The 12,702-nt window shown below is 36.2% G+C and overlaps 1 pseudogene across 1 annotated transcript in view; it reads right to left on the reverse strand.

Moving 5' to 3' along the window:
* LOC143223789 (STE20-like serine/threonine-protein kinase) overlaps window positions 1–12,702 on the reverse strand; it is a 94,061-nt pseudogene that overhangs the window by 42,070 nt on the left and 39,289 nt on the right. Inside the window, exons 10-11 of the transcript XR_013013074.1 lie at window positions 2,243–2,654; window positions 1,625–1,731 (exon numbers count right to left, since the gene is read on the reverse strand). The product of XR_013013074.1 is annotated as an STE20-like serine/threonine-protein kinase (transcript). The remainder of the gene's footprint in view (window positions 1–1,624; window positions 1,732–2,242; window positions 2,655–12,702) is intronic.

Here is a 12,702-nt window from a genome sequence, read left to right on the forward strand (position 1 = left end):
GTGATTAATCTAGTGTAATTGTTTAGTGGAACCCTTCATTAATCCATTAGCAAATACCACTAATCATACAAAGTACTGTAAGTTTTATGAATAAAAGTAACTCCCAGCATTTTTTAAACAAAACCATTTAATAAGCACAACCAAAATAAGCCATAAAATAGCATATTAACATTTAAAATTGGGACAATTTATAAATGATCATCACTTGGCATCTTCAACATCATCATTTCTGAAAGCCTTCTATGAACAGATAAAAACAAGTCACAAGCTCATCATCATTTAATTTGATCTATGACACATGCATGAAGGATTTTAGTGTAATTTTTGATAATATGCCAGTCTAGAGAAAATATGCCTAAACAATAACAACAGAACAAAAAACTGTCTTCTTGACCCACCAGCAATGATTCAATGAGAAGAAAAATTTCAAAGACTATTTTTCATCAACCTAATGGAGATAATGTATGACACATTCCTTTTACTTTAGTTTAGATGGGTAAACATGCATATGTGCACAGTGGCATATGTACAGATTTTTACAGAGAAACTGGTTAGGTTATGTCTAACTAGCTAGTCCCCTATTCACTCAACTGTAGTTAAATCTCATATTAAATCTCTCTCAGAAAGCCAGTAAAGGGCTGTGTTGTAAATATTCCTATAGTACATTTTGTAATAGTTTGACAATGTCTGAAACCTACATCTTTCTTATTGTAATCAACACAGCATGTTGCAAGTTTCACAATCTAACACTGTCTCTCTAAACTGTCTTTAAAGCTGTTTATAATATTCATGAGTGGTATCACAACTCACTGCCACTCTTTCCCTCATGTTGAAGCTAACATTGGGAGAATGTAGTGACCCTGCTTTAAATTACCCAGGTTATTTTGGCATGTGACAATCTTAAAGTTCAAGACCCACTCAAAAGAAAAGAGGCTAAAATCGTTTATTTGGTGTGACACACAAATCAGCTGGTCAGGCTAAGCCTAAAATAAGGAAAGGATATAGGATTAATTATCATTAATCAATTAATCATTTATTATCAATTAATACAATCAATTATTGTAATAAAAAAATACAAACAATGTGGTACAACTTATCTATCATCCTATAATTACAACCTACTACACTGAATAGAACCAAAACATTTATTAATAGAACACTGGACAGTTTTATATGACAGATGCACCTCCAAGTCACAAGTAAACCTGACATGAAAGCAACTTCAGTACTTCCGGTACAAAACATTGTCTTTGGAAATGAAAAACCGAGAAAGCCTGAGTACTAATATTAAGAACTAAATTTTACAACCAAACTCTGTGTAAGTAATATAAAAATACAACTATTCTTCTACCAATAATCAAATGTAACTAGTTTTATTTCTATTGTAATATACATTAAAAATGCAATCATTCCCATACTTACCTCATTACTACGAACTTAATTTTATAACACACAATGATGTTTCCCATCTCTGTCACCAGATAATTCTTTAAAACATAATTCAAATATCCACTTTTTGTTTGTATAACAAAAGATACTTATTAGGTAATTATTGTAAGAAAAATGTAATAATGTTCTGGGCATATCTACGTCACGTTAAAAGTTCAGGATTTATTAAACTTACTGGATACTATGACCACTTCTCCCTTAATGTGACTTGTAGGTTCATCAGATGCAGTATAACTAACTTCTGATACTGCAGTGGTGACAACACTTTCTGTAGCATCTCCACTGCAAAAATAATAATCGTAGTAATCACTACAAAGAAAACTACAATAATCTAGAAAATAAGTAACTGCACTGTTCTACATTACTCACAAGAACTATCATGTTTGTTAAGCACAAAGCTCCCAACTGAAGTAAAATTCATTTTTTTATTACATGATAAGAATTACATTGATGTGGAAAAATAACTGTGATGATGTTTTTATTGGTGGATAAAAATGTAATAACACCGCTCAAGTCACTGATGAATATCACTGTTACATTTGATGTAGAGAAACCTACTTTAAGACAAACATTATGGATCAAGGAAGACAAATTTAACACAGTAACAAATGTTATGATTTTTTCACTTGTACTTTATTTTAACAGTTTTGTTCATCACAGTTTCAAGTCATCTCCAATCTTTTTAAATATTTAAGACAAACTTTCATGATAATGACCACACCATACGACTATTTATAGTGAGTAGATCTCACTAATAGTCTAGGACAAACAACTATATTCATAAAAACAATACCTGCTAGATACTGTCACTAGCTGCTCCAGGGGTTCAAATTCTTTTTTGTAATCCACCTTTTTCTCTACTGGTTTATCTTCCATTTCTTCCTCTTGCATATCATCATTTTTCTCAGACTGTTTGTTCAATCTTGAACTTAAAAGTTCACCTGCAACTTGAATTTTGTGTTGACTAATCCTAGTTTCTGACAGATGTTCTTCACCAGTGGTCTTGTGGTCTATTGAAACTTGTGATGGCATATCAACTGGCTCATGATCAGTTTTTAATTCTAAAGACTGGTTTGTCTCAACCTTATCCATAATGACTTTGTTTTTGATTGTAACATCTGCAATACTCGAACCAAGTTTGTCTTCAGAGACTTTTGAATCTTCAGGTTCTTCAGCTCTTCGTTTCTCTTCTTCCCCATCTTTAACTGATGTTTACACAACACACAACATTTTACAAGTTAGAACATTTGAAGTAAATGTATTACACAGAAAAGAGATTCATGAAGATAAATATCTCAACTAAACTCGAGAGAAATTAATAGCTTTAGCTGCAACACAATACATTATGCAAATGGTTCATGGAATGAACACACTTTCTAATTAACCCTTCAATTTAATACACTTTAAATACACAGATATTCTAAACACATATTGCACACTCAAGTCCTTAGAGACACCTAATGTGGGTTGTATATTTATGCTGTTAAAAACAGATTACTCATAGTACACTCAATTTCTTACAAGAACTTTCAAAAACTCATTAATGCAATAAACTACTTATTCATTATGAACAAATAAACTTAACCACATAACAAAAGTTGTCATTTAGGTAACCACCAAGTTTTTTGTTGTTTGATTCAGACTTCTGAACTGATTGTCCAGCATAATTCCATTGTTATACAAAATAGTTGGATGCAAACGTATTTCACAATACACGTTGTGAATAATTTTTATGCAGTCGTGTTTCACATTACACGTTTTTGATAATTTTTATGCAGACGTGTTTCACATTACACATTTTTGATAATTTTTATAAGAATGACAACCCTTCAAGAGTTTAGAAGTTTACCCACTTAATTAAAAAAAAATAAAAGAAAAAAACTCACTCACAGCTTCAAAGGCTAAAACTAATAATCTTAAATTCTTTATCTTTTTCTTAAAATAAACTGAATGATAAACGTGTTATTGTAAAACCCTAAAGTGTCTTAAAATAAACTGAATAATAAACGTGTTATTGTAAAACCCTAAAGTGTTTTTTTCATTATTTATGTTGTAAACAAATGAAGTTATATAACCAACACCATCCCTGTTTCTGGTAATAAAAATCAATAAAGCTCCATCTACAACACTGCACAACAAAGTTTCTGCTTCTTGAACATTGTTGGGTGTTCCTTATAGATTTTTGGCTGCTGATCACGAAAATCACATCCAAATTTGCCCATCACGTACCGTTTCATTGAAATCTCAAGTTTTGATACAATGGAAAAACGATATCAGGACAACTGGAATCCATCAATGCTTGCTGATTACTGTTGGACACTGCAACGTGATGCACCAGATATTGAATAGAAATGAAAATCAGGAGCAAAACACTTTTAATTATGTTGAACGTAATAGCGTATTACAAACATAAACAAAATTAAAAATGTTATTGCCGGTAAACAGTTAACTGTCTATTTCTCAAAGTTCCTACGTGATGAAGCAAAACCAAGACTATATTTGTGCATACTCACCAGGTACCTGTCACAATCAACAAAACTTTTCAAAAAAATTGTTGTGCAGTTTTAATAATTCAAAACATCACTACCTAGGTAAGATTTAAAGAAAAACAACTGTACCTGCCCAAATCTGCAGTTTTCAGTTTGGTGAGATGTTTGTTACACATGTCATGAACTAATTGTTACACATGTCATGAACTAATTATCTTTATTGTTACACCTTATAGATAGTTATGTGAAGAAGGTGGTTAGCATTAGATTGAAGAGTTAGAAAACAAACATCAAGCTTTGATAACAAAAAAAGAATATGGTTAAACATTATGTATGCTAGCGAGTCTGATAGTTCTTGGTTAAACATTATGTATGCTAGCGAGTCTGATAGTTCTTGGTTAAACATTATGTATGCTAGCGAGTCTGATAGTTCTTGGTTAAACATTATGTATGCTAGCGAGTCTGATAGTTCTTGGTTAAACGACGAAATGTATGCTAGCGAGTCTGATAGTTCTTGGTTAAACGAAATGTATGCTAGCGAGTCTGATAGTTCTTGGTTAAACATTATGTATGCTAGCGAGTCTGATAGTTCTTGGTTAAACATTATGTATGCTAGTGAGTCTGATAGTTCTTGGTTAAACATTATGTATGCTAGCGAGTCTGATAGTTCTTGGTTAAACATTATGTATGCTAGTGAGTCTGATAGTTCTTGGTTAAACATTATGTATGCTAGTGAGTCTGATAGTTCTTGGTTAAACATTATGTATGCTAGCAAGTCTGATAGTTCTTGGTTTCTCTGAAATTCTAAATTTTGATTATCACTTTACTGCACCATGACTACTACTTGTTTCACTGTCATCATCTTTTTTGTTATGAAAAAGTTGTTTTAAAATGTTTTAACTGATACAATATTTTGAATTTTATAAATTAATAACTACTCACTGAAATAAACCTAGACAAAACCAACAGTAAAAAATAGACAAATTATTTTAATTCTAGAAAATATATTGTTGGTGTATTGTCCAAACTATCTTACAAGGAAAAAACATCTTTGATAAGATCTACATCTTACTAATGAAATGAGACTAATACATACTACAGAGTCAGATCTTGAGAAATTGTTGAAACAAGCAAATTTATTCCTGAAATTCTACCATAACTGTTGACTTAATTAACAAAAAATTCATGAAACACATCTACTCTTCATTTCACAGCATAAGTTACATGCAACAGCATATGTCATGTACTCAACGATAGTTTTATAAACCAGATTGGGGATGGTAAATTAATTATTAGAAACATGAGTATATAAATTACATTTTACTGTTAAAATATAACCATCCTTTAAATTAAGGTTTAAGTAGAATAAGCCACCCAAGTCAAAGCTATAAATTAAGGATCCATCAATTAAAAGGACAGAATAAAAGCATCAGTATTTAATATCCTATATTCAACACAAGCCAGGAAACTTGTGTGAAATGTCAAACAGGACTGGAGTTAACACAGCATAAGATATACTTCTATACTTCTACTAATAGTGAATATTTATGCTTAGAAGATCTGCAACTCTAAGGCCCTTCTTACTTTGGTCAAGCTGCTCTGCATCTTAAAATCATTCTCAGATGCCCAACTTCTGTTACAATGAAGAACAAAAACATTTCATTCATACTTATACATAAAATTTACATGTATTTTAAATTACAACCCAAAGTTTGAATTCCTTTTGTTGAGAAAGATGCAACACTTTAGTAAATGAACACAGGCACAACTCACAGTTAAATGTCCTACTTATGGTGATTCATCTAAAACTTAATACCCAGTTCAACATCATGAAATAGACTGTGGAAACGACTACTTCAACAACCAGAAAAACATACCTCTTATGATAACAAATAAGAGCCCTAGTTAAGTAAAAACACCAAATCACTAACTGGTCTTATTTTTAAAAGAAAAATTACTTTTGGTTAAAGTTCTTTAATTTAGAAAATTAATTATTGTTTTAACAAAGGTACCAAAGTTGTATTAGCCAATCAAAATGAATAAAATATGAGAACCTATGGTATCAGTTACAGCAGATAAACAAATTATACGAGAGCTTTTCAAAAAATACACGGACTGTTTGAATTGCGCAGCTCCAGTTGGTTCCAGGGGAATCCGCTTGGTGTCGCTAGGTTCCCATAGATCAGGTGATTACGACGCCATTTCCCGATTGCAGATATCTTCATTTGTGTTTTATCTACCCGGTTTTAAGTGAAGTGCGATTTTTTCGTTTGGCGGATTTTAGAATGAATGACCTGAAGGAGCAACGACTTGCTGTGAAATTGTGTTAAACTTGGAAAATCTGCGACTAAAATTTTGCTATGCTTAACACGGCTTACGGTGATGTTGCTATGAAGCGTACGACATGTTTCAAGTGGAATGAACGTTTTAACACTTCTATGAAAAGTGGGGCCTAATAGGCCCCAGAGCAACTTGAAAGGTTATTAATATTAGGCTAATAATTTTGTATTTAAATGAAATTGCCATTTAAATCCATTAATGAATGAACTAACGAGATTCCCACTGTCCCTATCTACTATCTAGCGAAACCACAGCCAGGGGAATGGGCTTGGAGAAATCAGGACTAGAAACATCTTTTCGTAGGAGTGTTAAGGATGGTCGACAGTCCATTGAAGATGATGAATGCCCTTCCACGTCAACTGACGAGCCACACGTCGACAAAATCAACACCCTGGTGCAAGCAAATTGACGTCTGACTGTCAGGGAGCTTGCTGAAGAGTGTGGGATATCAGTTGGATCTTGTTACGAGATTTTGACTGAAAAATTGAAGATGCACCACGTTGCTGCGAAATTCAGCCCTCAGAACTCGTGAGTTTTTGGCCAAACACTTGATCACTGTTTTTCCCCACCCCACCCCCCTACTCACCTGACCTTGCAATTTTTTCTTGTTCCCCAAACTCAAAAGACCCTTGAAAGGAAGAATATTTGAGACGATTCCTGAGATTAAGGCAAATGCGACGAAGGAGCTGGAGGACATTACAAAAGAAGCGTACCAGGACTGTTTCAACAAGTGGAAACACCGTTGAGATAAGTGTGTGCGTTGGGGAGGAGAGTACTTTGAAGGGGTCCCAGACCTGTAACTTCTAAATAAAGTACATTTTGTTTTATGACGTCAGTCCGCGTATTTTTTGAACAGACCTCGTACTGTGGTAAAGAAATTTATTGCATCATCTAAGATCTTCACACACTGCTTTGAAATCATCATCTGTTTGGAGGTCCTAATACACATCGGTGTAAATACGTTTTGTGGATGATGTAACACTATAAAATTATTACTGTAGTAGATTTGTAGACTGTCCAGGTATTGCATCAATTATTTTTTGGTATAAATATAAGTTCTTACTCAAAGTCAGCTTTATAAACCTATCTACTACAACATGAGTGTGATGCCACTATGGGCAGCAGATAAGAGTTAATTCCACACGCAATATATATTTACCTAGCTACATTTTAAAATCAGTTTAGGGTTACAGCAAACAAAACTATTTTTAAGCCTGACATAATTTCTTACTTAAAAGTTGACTACACAATGAGATATAAAGTATTAATACCATTTCTACAGTACTTTCTGGTTTAATATTATTAATATAGTTCACAACTGTGTTATTCAATTACTGTTTGAATACAAATATGTAGTTTTACTTCAAAGCAACTTTACTTAAAATGAATGCAAGACTTACGCTGAACCAATACAAAAGGTTAACAAATACCACTGTAAATTTAACTCATGATCATATATGATTTTATGTAGTAAGTAAAGATCGTGTAATGAGAGATAACAGTTGGTTGATTTAGTGTTTTATAGCACAAAACAGCTAGGCTAACTGTGCCAAACATCCGGTTAAAAGTTAAAAGTAAATTTAGTGAAATTCATAAAAGGAAATTAAGGTAAAACAAAACAAAGTTTAAAAAACATAAATAGCATAAAACCAATGTTTACATCTATTCTACAACATTAAGAGAAAAACTACAGTAATACAAGTTGTAAAGGACTTTCTGTAGTGTGACTGAAATAATCAAAACTCACCAGGAAGACTAACAGGTAAGTACAAAAACCACCGTAAGTCACATGAAGTTGGCCTTTCCAGTCTTGGTTTTGAGTTACTTAATGTTACGGTCAGTTTCTAATTTCAAATTCAACAAGATGAACTGTGATTTTTAAAAGGGAGCCACATTAAAAAAGTGTAAAGTATATATTAAAAAATTTAAATGGCACTAAAAGCATTAATGGTCTTTAAAGAACAAAAACACTATCAAGGTGGACAGTGTCACCATCACCAATAACACTGTCTAATATTATGGACAAACTTTGGGACAGAACATGCTTAAAATGGTGCCGTCGTTGTGAATCATAACGATGACAAGAAATTAAATGTGGCTTATTGTGATCTGAGTGTTACACAAACTACACATTGGTGCATCAGTTCCAGATAAAAGAAAACGATGAGTTAAAAAACTGTGACCAATGCATAGTCTAGTTAGAACAACTTCCTCTTTCCAATCCTTATGGAAGCAAGACGACCAAAGTCCAATACAGGGTTTATATTTGGCAAAGCTTGTTTTCACATTGCTCACTCCAAGTCGACTGCCAGCTGGCATGGTTCAGACGCCTTGAATACAGGGCCATGGTCCACATATGGAACAGGCACAGCTGTGGAAGTGCCAGAGCAGATAGACTTAGCTACAGTGTCAGTGAGCTCATTCCTGCAAATACCAACGTGGCCCAGTATCCATAAAAACTTGATAGAAGTAAATGTTAAAGAGAAATGGGCCAGTCAGTTTTTAATAATAGAGAGAACAGGGTGTGAACCAATGTAAAGCAATTCCAGGACCAGAAAAGAACTAAGCGAGTCAGTATAAATTGTGCAGTTCGAGTACTGCTTGCCTCTATGTGATCCAGGGGAAGAGAAATGGCATACAGTTCAGCAGTGAACACAAAAGCTGTATAGGGGATTCTCCGCACAAACACCAACCACAACAAACCTTGGCAGAGCCCACACAGTCGCCATCTGTATAAACAGGAATGGAAGGATTGTTCAAAAGATGTTCAGCAAAGAGCAGACAGTATTTCCTATCAGGAGTGTCTACTTTCCTAAGATGACTTAAAGATAGGTTGCAATTGGGTACTGTAAAAAGCCATGGTGGGATGGGCTGACCAGTGGATACAGCAATGTTACCCAAGGACAGACACAATTCATCTAACTGCACCTGGATATGAAGGCCAAAAGGAGCAATGGCAGACTGTCTGGAATGACAAAGTATGGCCCATCAAGGAAGTAAAAAAGAACCCCAGGTGAAATGCTTTAGTAAGGAACAAAGTTTCAAAGCATATAGTAAAGACAGTTGCAAATGGTGGAGGTGCAAAGAAGGTTAGAGAGACTATGTATAAGCTCTGAACTGGGGCAGTGTGGAAAGCACCATTACAGAGCCAAATCCTTGATGCTAAATAGGGTTTAGCACCTTTCAGGCCGATGGTCTGGCAGAGCCATAGACCAGTGATCCATAGTCAAGTTTCGATCAAATAAGAGCAAGATATATCTTTAGCACAGAATGTTGATCAACTCCCCAAGTGGTGGAAGAGAGGACACGGAGGATGTTAAGTGCTCTTGTACATTTGACCCATAGCTGCTAGAGATGTGATGTAAAGAATAGTTTATGGTCAAAGATAAGCCCCAAGATTTTGGTCTCAAAGACCACAGGCAGCACAACTTCACCAATACAGAGTTCAGGATCAGGGCGAATACCCCATTGGTAGCAAAAGTGCACACAAATGGTTTTAGAGAGAGAGAAGGTAAAGCCGTTTGCTGTGGTCCACTTCAGTAAACAACTGAGGGCATTCTGCAGTTGCAGCTCAATATACATCATGTTTGATGACTGACATGACGTGAACGTCGTTGACATACAGCCCGTTTGCAATAGTGAGAGGGAGTTGTTCAGTGATGGCATTAATGTTTATACTGAAAAGTGTGACACTCAGAACACAGCCATGAGGAACTCCAAGTTCCTGTAGAAAAGAACGGACAAGTGTCGAATCCACATGAACTCAGAAACTCCTGTCCATTAAAAATTTTTTAATAAAAATGGGCGAATGGCCACGTAACCCAAATATATGGAAGTCTCGTAAAATGCCATACCTCCATACTGTATCATACGTTTTCTCAATGTTACATCATATTCATACAAGATGTTGTCATTTGGAAAAGGCTTCTCTGATTGGCATTTCAAGTTGAATCAGGTGGTCCATGGTGGAGCACTATCATCAGAACCCATGCTGGGTGGGCAAGAGGAGGTTGTTTGATTCAAGGAACCAAACAAGGCGAGTATTAGCCATCCTCTCTAAAGTCTTACAGAGACAGCTCATCAAAGCAAGTGAATGGTAGTTTGAAGGAATATTGGGATCCTTCCCAGGCTTGGAAAAAGGCAGGACAATAGCCTGGTGCCAGGCATCAGGAAAAATATTCTCCTGCCAGATCCAATTAAAAACAACCAAAAGGATAGCAAGAAAAGCAGGAGACAGAGGGTGCAGCATCTCACAGTGTATATCATCAGGTCCAACCAATGTATTGCCAGACCAATGAAGGGCCAGTTTGAGTTACACCAGTGTAAAGAGACAATTATAGTCATAGAGACAATCAGCTCGAAAGGAAAGAGGTGATTGCTCTGCCCGAGTCTTGATAGCCAAGAAGGTAGAAGAAGAGGCAGAAGTGATAGATACCCAGCATAATCTTTCACCTGGAGTATAGACGAAGCTCTGGGTATCAGTTACTTCCTGGCCATCAGAGAGCAAGATTGAGAGAGGGACAGAGTGATATTGCCCACTGACCTTTCGAATGTTGTCCCAAATAACTTTGGAATTGGTGGTAGATAATATGCTGGTTGTGAACTTAATCCAAGATTCTTTCTGGCTTTAATGTCTTACCCATCGAGAATGTACACGGGTCTGCTGGAAAGCAATAAGGTTAGAGAGTGTGAGATATCTAAACAAAGTATCCCAGGCTCATTTTTGAGCCTTCTGCCATGTGGCAGGCAGGATTCCACCATGGACAAGGATATAGTGGAAAACGTGACAAGGTTTTAGGAATACATGAGCAGCTGCTTGCAACAGCCGTCTATTGATGGCTTTCAGACAATGGCAGGATCAAGTTCTGCGAGAGCAGTGAAAGAGAGCCAGTTTGCCTAACCCAGCTTCTACCAGGGTACGCGAGTCAGTCTCTCTCAAGATTGTAGGAAAATGTTTGTGGATTAATGTCAATCCTCCATAAAAAATGGGAGAATAATGAAGGGGAGCAAATTGAGAGATCAATAGCTGTAAAGGTGCATGGAAACAAGTAGAAGAACCAGTATTGAAAAGAGAAAGGTTGTGATCAGAGAGCATATGCTCTACAGAGCAACCCCACCTATCAATACCAGCACTTCCCCAGAGGGGAAGATGTACATTAAAGTCCCCTCGAATGAAAAAGGGAGAGGCAACTGTTCAACGAGAGCATCAAGGTCTGATTGATCATATGTCTCTCCAAGTGACAGATAGATTAAAACAAACAGTAATGGTATGACCCAAGGAAACACGGATGGCTATGGCTTTCAAGGGTGTGTTGAGTGGCAAAGATAGTGTGGGCACATGCTGGTCAACCAACAATCCCACCCCTCCATGCACTTGTCCATCACACAGCCTGTCATATCTGTACAGAGAAAACTTCTGAAGGGTGACTGTATCGGCAGGTTTCAGAAACGTTTTGTGTAAAGAGAGAAACAGGAGGGTGGGAAGCAGCAATCATTGTTTCTATGTAATCTAGATTAGAATATAAACCTCGACAGTTCCAATGTATCAGGGTGGACATTTTTATTAACATGTAGGCAAATTGGGCAGAGAACTCTTCTGTTAACAATCATGTCTTTTTTCCTTACTTTCCTTATTTGAGGGAGGTTTATCGACCTTCATGGATCCTGCCCTGTGTTGATTGGGCAGGTCTTTGCTGTTGGAAGGGGATTCCAGAGACTGAGGATGTGAATGATTGATTGTTTTGCATCTTGGGGTGAGAAAGGAAGATGGATTCGAGGAAATGCCGAAACCTGAAACCAAAGGATGTGAATCTTGAGATTTGGTGGAATGTATATAAGAGTCAGAGATAAAAGTCGAAGTTGTTCATCAACTTTTTTAATCATGGAGGTCAAAAGACTTTTCATTTGTTTGGAGAACGATTCTTTAGGAGGCACAGAGAGATCTGTCTGCACTCCCACAGTAGCTGTGGAACAAAGTGCAGCAGCAAACGTCTGAGATGAAGTGGTGGACAGCAATTTTCGAGCCTCAGGATAGGTAATATTATGAATCATTTTCAAATGCTGCATCTCTTTTTCTTCCAACTATTTAGGGCAAGAACGAAAGCAGGATGAACGAGAGTCATTGCAATTGATGCAATGAGGGTCCGTTTGACACTCATAGTTATCACGGTCCTTGCCACTGCAATGAGCACACGTCAAGGAACCACGACATGATGTCTTCGAGTGACCCAACCATTGACACTGAAAACATCGGAGAGGGTTTGGAATATATGTTCGTACTCTGCAATTAAGATAACTTGCCTTGATGATGGCAGGCAGACGTGGTGACGTAAATGTCAGAATGAGGACATTGGTCGGCACCATAATTTCATCTTTGCGAGTGGAGATACGCGTCACTGCAGAAGAAACTCTTCGAGTGGAGAAA

This window comes from Tachypleus tridentatus, chromosome 8 (genome assembly GCF_004210375.1).
Source record: "Tachypleus tridentatus isolate NWPU-2018 chromosome 8, ASM421037v1, whole genome shotgun sequence".
Taxonomy (NCBI): Eukaryota; Metazoa; Arthropoda; class Merostomata; order Xiphosura; family Limulidae; genus Tachypleus; species Tachypleus tridentatus.